The sequence below is a fragment of the Rhinopithecus roxellana genome, chromosome 2, assembly GCF_007565055.1.
Source record: "Rhinopithecus roxellana isolate Shanxi Qingling chromosome 2, ASM756505v1, whole genome shotgun sequence".
Lineage (NCBI taxonomy): Eukaryota > Metazoa > Chordata > Mammalia > Primates > Cercopithecidae > Rhinopithecus > Rhinopithecus roxellana.
In genome coordinates, this window is record NC_044550.1 from 190,394,891 (window position 1) to 190,401,990 (window position 7,100).

Here is a 7,100-nt window from a genome sequence, read left to right on the forward strand (position 1 = left end):
CAATAATAAATAAGCTAATTGTCTCGCGGGATGCAAGAACTTGGAGTTTGCCTCATTAGCACTGTGCTTCAGCCAACCTAGCTCTCAAAATGATTCCCCTGGGCTAGTTTTCCAGTTAGCCTTATGTATGATATCAACTTGTACTGTTACCTGAGAAGTATGCTATCTATGGATTAGTGTGATTGGAGAGAGAGCTGAAAAGGCAGAAGCCTATTTGAACCAGGATGCCACGCGGGGTGGAGGACTGGCTGAAGTCCTCCATAAGCTGCTGATTGCTGGTTAGTGGCCCTGTCACTTATGAGCTGTGTGACCTTGAGCAAGTCATTCATTAGCATCTCAGCTTTTCTCACAGGATAAACAATATTTTGTGATATCAAGTGAGGGGTCTCTAAATTCCCTTCTCACCCTAATATTGTTTTACTCTTACCTCTGAGAGAGGAAAATGAATTCAAAGATCTTTTGTTAGTAAGAGGCACCATTTTCAAGGGTAAGATGATAACTACATATTTAGAGGAAAACATTTTAATAAATTTAGATTACACAGACTAGTGGAAACAAAATTAAAATCAATCAACTAATTTCTCAAGAATCACACTGAAGTGTACCTTTAAGATGAAATGAACAGGCTGGGCATGGTGCCTCATGCCTGTAATCCCAGCACTTTGGGAGGCTGAGGTGGGTGGATTACTTGAGGTCAGGAGTTCAAGACCAGCCTGGCCCAAATGGTGAAACCCTGTCTCTGCTAAAAATACAAAAATTAGCCGGGTGTGGTGGCACACACCTGTAATCCCAGCTACTGGGAAGGCTGAGGCAGGAGAATCACTTGAATCCAGGAGGCAGAGGTTGCAGTCAGCCAAGATCACACCATTGCACTGCAGCCTGGGTACACAGCAAGTTTCTGGCTCAAAAGAACAAAACAAAACAAAAAAGGAAGTAAAATGAAATAATCCTACAAATGAATATAGCCAACTGATTTTTGACAAAAGCAAAAGTACAAGAGCAATTCAATGGAGAAAGGATACTCTTTTCAACAAATAGTGCTATAATAATTGTAATGTGCAGAAAGAAATGAAACTAGACATAAACTGTATTCATTTCACAAAAATTAATTGAAAATTGATCATAGGAAGTGAAACAGAACTTCCCACTCCTTAAGTGTGGGCTACACATAGTGACTTCTTTCCAAATAGTACAGTATGGAAAGGCAGGAAAAACGGGTCAACTTATGGTAGAAAAACCTGACAAGTAGAAAAACCTGACAAGTACTACCTCAGCCAGGTAATCAAGATCATCAACAACAGTGATGTCATGTTGATATGATCTACACCTGATACAATTTGATGCAGCTTGTGCTTTACCTCTGTGGTCTTCCTCTATAGAACCCCAAAATCCAGTCTAATCAGGAGAAAAAAATCAAACAAGTCCCAACCAAGACACATTCTACAAAATACCTGACCAATATTTCTCAAAATTTTCAAGGTTATCAAAAACAAAGAAAGTCTAAGAAACAGTCATAGCCAAAAGGAACCTAAGGAGACATGATGACAACATAAAATGTTATATCCTGAATAAAGTCCTGGAAAGAAAAAGGACCTTTGACAAAAACTAAGGAAATGTGAACAAAAAAGGACTTTGGTTAATAGCGTGCAATATTAGTTCGTTAATTTTGTCATATATACCATAATAATATAAAATGTTAAGGATGGGGGAACTGGGTGTGGGGTACACAGAACTCTCTGTACTATCATTGCAATGTTTCTGTAACGCTAAAATTCTTCTAAAAATTAAAGTTTATTTTGTAAATATCAGAATTTTTATGTATTTCCAGGCAAAATGTTCACACCAACACCTTTGTTTTGAATTTTTTTCTGTCCTTTTTCATCGTCAATGACATAGCTGCTGCTACATGATATAATCCCACCCTTTATTTGGTTCTCCAAGGATCCTTTGATTTTGGAAATAAATCGCCCATAAAATTACATATTTAAAGGTAAAATACCACCAACCAACACTAAGGAACAAAGCAGCTCACTTTTTGTGTGCAAGCATTTCATAAAAAAAATAAGAGGCCATGCCCAGTGGCTCACGCCTGTAATCCCAGCACTTTGGGAGGCCGGGGAAGGCAGATCACTTGAGGTCAGGAGTTTGAGACCAGCCTGGCCAATATGGTGAAACCCTGTCTCTACTGAAAATACACACACACACACACACACACACAAATAGCCAGGTGTGGTGGCAGGCACCTGTAATCCCAGCTACTGGGGAGGCTGAGGCAGGAGAATTGCTTGAACCTGAGACGTAGAGGTTGCAGTGAGCTGAGATTGTGCAACTGCACTCCAGCCTGGGTGACAGAGTGAGACTCTGTCTCAAAAAACAAAAACAGGCTGGGCACGGTGGCTCAAGCCTGTAATCCCAGCACTTTGGGAGGCTGAGATGGGCGGATCACGAGGTCAGGAGATCGAGACCATCCTGGCTAACACTGTGAAACCCCGTCTCTACTAAAAAATACAAAAAACTAGCCAGGCGAGGTGGCGGGCGCCTGTAGTCCCAGCTACTCGGGAGGCTGAGGCGGGAGAATGGCATAAACCCGGGAGGCGGAGCTTGCAGTGAGCTGAGATCCGGCCACTGCACTCCAGCCCGGGCGACAGAGCGAGACTCCGTCTCAAAACAAAAACAAAAACAAAAACAAACAAAAAACCAAAAAACAACAAACCACCATCTTAATGATAAGAAACAGACATACTTAGAAGTCTCCCTGGTTTGGCGATTATCTTACTCTATAAAATTAAATTACATAGACTGTGTTGAAATAGACAAAAGTCCCTAGCAGGCTGGACTCTTTATTGTACTGCTCGTTTCTACTTACACTTGAACTTACCACCTATTGAAATTCTTTCCGGGAATGTGACGTGGCACATGTTCTATTACACGCGGTGTTTGGAAACTTGCATTCTGGTCCTAACTGACCCACCAACAAATATCAACAAATATGTAACATTGAGTCTCCACTTTTTTTGTGTGAACAAATATGGAATTGGATTGAGCTGACCTCTAAGGCTTCTTCCTGTTTTGTGATTGCAAACATGAGGGTAACATTACTATTGGCTGATATAGTATGAATTTGTTTTTCAGATTAGCTGGTCTCACCTGGCACGGAGTGGAATCCTGAGGTGAGAGGGTGTAGGATGGGTAGGAAGAGAAGGGCTGAAGTTTACTCAAGGAAAGAGAAGTTTTAGAAGAGGCCTGACTCCAAATATTTGGAGGATGGTCATATGGGAAGAGTTAACAGACATGTTCTGGGACATTCCAGAGAACAAGCTTAGGGCGAACCCATAAGTAGGAATGACCCACATCTGAACCAGCATAACTCATTTTTCAGGGACAGAGAGGCCTCAGACAAAGACACCCTACAGGAGAGTGGTTCACTGGATTGTGGTGACTCTTTGTAGCAGGGGAAGCAGATTCCCACTCACCTGTTTTTAAAATGCGTACGTTCTTCCTTCTTTCTTCTCTTTCCTTCGCTCTTCCCTTCTTCCAGTAACCCCCATTCACTCCGAGTTTCTGATACCCAGCCCTGCAGGTGTTTTTAGTACAAATATTTTGTCTCTCAGGTGTTTGGAGCAGAGGAAAAAAAGATAAGAAGCACTGATCTAGTTCACTTAAAAGCCCTGTACAATGCTAAGAGTGATTACAACAGAAAGCATCAGCTCTGTGTAACCCCATCCTTCACAGTCCTCATGTCCCTTGACAGCCCCTCTCTTTGCAGTCTCCTCTTCACATTCCTGTGTGATACCTCCTTTCAGAGCACAAGTTATGGAGCTGGGTTTGGTGGATCATGACTGTAATCCCAGCTATGCAGGAGGATTGCTTGAGCCCAGGAGTTTGAAATGGGTCTGGGCAACATAGCAAGACCACATCTCAAAAACAACAACAGCAACAGCAAAAACCAAACAAGACATTGCTTCATAACAAAGGTAGTTTCACCAGGCTTGGAATAAGCCCTTCTTGGTTTCTGAGACAACTCTTTTAAATGCTTAGGACTCTTCCTACACATTTTAACCTAGGTACCTAGGAGATCTATGTAAGAAGTCTCCCTTAAATCCACAACTTTTTTTTTTGGTGGGGGAAGACGTGCTTTGCTACAGTACAATATTGAAATCTAGAGGAGCTCATTTCTTCCTTCAGTGGGAAAGTCACAGGCACTAAGTAGATACACCAATGTTCCGTCCCATAAGTGATGTCTTGGTTGAAAGCCACAATGCATTACAGATGGACGTTCCTGAAACAATGGCTTTTTCTCTGAGACCATAGTTCTCTTCCAGACCATCAGAGGAAATGAAAAGAGCCCAGACACATGCCTGGTGAGCAGGCTGCCTGAGAAGCCCTGCCATTTCCCATTTTCCCTAACAACTCAGAAAATAAGCAGTCAGCTGGGCCCGGTGGGTCACGCCTGTAATCCTAGCACTTTGGGAGGCCGAGGTGGGAGGATCACTTGAAGTCCAGAGTTTGTGACCAGCCTGACCAACATGGTGAAACCCCATCTCTACTAAAAATACAGAAAAATTAGCTGGGTGTGGTGTTGGCACCTATAATCCCAGCTACTCAGGAGGCTGAGGGAGGAGAATCGCTCAAACCCAGGAGGTGGAGGTTGCAGTGAGCCGAGATTGTGCCACTGCATTCCAGCCTGAGCAACAGAATGAGACTCTATCTCAAAAAAAAAAAAAAAAAAAAAAAAAAAAAAGAAAGAAAGCCAGCAGTCAACATAGAAAGTGGCTTCAAGAAGGAAGGATGGCCGGGCGCGGTGGCTCAAGCCTGTAATCCCAGCACTTTGGGAGGCCGAGACGGGCAGATCATGAGGTCAGGAGATCGAGACCATCCTGGCTAATACGGTGAAACCCCGTCTCTACTAAAAAATACAAAAAACTAGCCGGGCGACGAGGTGGGCGCCTGTAGTCCCAGCTACTCGGGAGGCTGAGACAGGAGAATGGCGTGAACCCGGGAGGCGGAGCTTGCAGTGAGCTGAGATCCGGCCACAGCACTCCAGCCTGGGCGGCAGAGCAAGACTCCGTCTCAAAAAAAAAAAAAAAAAAAAAAAAAAAGGAAGGATATATCTAAAACTTTTTTTTTCTTATTTCCCCCTGCTCAGAATAAATCTTGAGATCACCATCTTGAAGTTTAACGCTGATGAAAACACAGTCTTACTGTAAAACATGAACGTCAAAACCACAGCACTTTTTTGTTTTTATAGGACAAGTTGAGTATCTGTTTCTTAGGTTATCGGTTTTATTGATAATGACAACACATATAGCAACTGCCTGGCTTCTAAGTCATATAGTATTTTATTATCTTTCTTTTATCAGACAAAGAAGATAACTGAAGTAGGAAAATATTGGGCTGAATGTCTACCTAAATGATCTCTCTAAGTAGGTTTCTCACTAGATTGATCAGCAGTTACCTGCATCTGACCAGCCACAGCAGCTGCTGGGTACTTGTTTCTGTAGCAGGGCCATTCACCTGTTCACTGTTTAGTTCATTCAAGGGCTCCTTTATCTCTCCGGAGGAAATCAGCCATAGAATCAAGTCCTGCCACGTTAGTGCTTCCACTGTACCTAATACTGACCTCTGCTGTTGTTCTAACCGCATTACATGGAAGCCATTTATTTACCTGTCCGTCTTGACTACTAAGTTGTGAACTCTTCCAGAATTTAAAGTGTGTCTTAATTGAAAGTCTGTTGGCTAGAACGGAGTATTTCACCCAAAGACTCATTTAGAAGTCCTTGAAATTCACTTCCTTCCTGTAATATTTTAGAAAAATGGGATCTAGGCCGGGTGCAGTGGCTCACGCCTGTAATCCCAGCACTTTGGGAGGCCGAGGTGGGCGGATCACAAGGTCAGGAGATCGAGACCACGGTGAAACCCCGTCTCTACTAAAAATACAAAAAGTTAGCCGGGCACGGTGGCGGGCGCCTGTAGTCCCAGCTACTAGGGAGGCTGAGGCAGGAGAATGGCGTGAACCCAGGAGGCGAAGCTTGCAGTGAGCAGAGATCGTGCCACTGCACTCCAGCCTGGTGGACAGAGTGAGACTCCGTCTCAAAAAAAAAAAAAAAAAAAAAAAAAGAAAGTGTGTCTTATTCATCCACTGAGTTTCAATGATTGGTGTAAAATAACTGCTCAATATTCATTTAATGGATGAGTGAACACACCAGTAAGCAGCCACCAGATGGTGAGGCCTAGTGGTTAAGAAGATGTGCTCTGGTGGCAAACATCTGTTTTCAAATTCTGGTTCCCCACTTTCCAACTGTGTGAGTGACACTGAACAATTACTTAATCCATTTGCACCTCAGTTAACCTGTTAAGGGGGGTTAATATTAGACCTGTTTTCACAGTGTTGTTGAATTCGTATGTATGAAGCATGTAGAAATATGCAAGCACACTAATGTTTAGTATATGTTCACTGTGGTTGCTATTGTTATGAATATGATCATTATTACTAGGCAAAAATAATACCCCTATTAAGAGTACTGGAAGACTTTATACATGAGTTCACAGCTCTTTGCACCACAGCCTCTGATAGTGAAAAGGCAAGCCAGACACATACCACATGGCGGAGAAACAGCAGAAAGATGTTTAAAATGTGCTTTGTCCTGGCTATGTAGTGGCTTATGACCGTAATCCCGACACTTTGGGAGGCTGAGGCATTCAAGACCAGCCTGGCCAACATGGCGAAACCCCATCTCTACTAAAAATACAAAAAAAGTAGCCGGTGGTGGGTGCCTGTAATCCCAGTTACTCAGGAGGCTGAACCACAAGAATTGCTTGAACCAGCTGAGATCGCACCACTGCACTCCAGCATGGGCGACAAAGTGAGACTCTGTCTCAAAAAGACAAACAAACAAACAAACAAAAGTGCTTTGTCCTCCATGAATAAAATTCAGCTAATACCAGGCAAGTACTCACTATGTGCCCCGCGTCTGTTAGATCTTTTATATATGTGACCTTATTTCAGTTTCAAAGCAAGTATGAGAGAGAGAGAACTTTTGTTCTTTTTTGAGGTTTGCTCTGCTGCCAAAGCTAGAGTGCAATGGCACGATCCTGGCTCA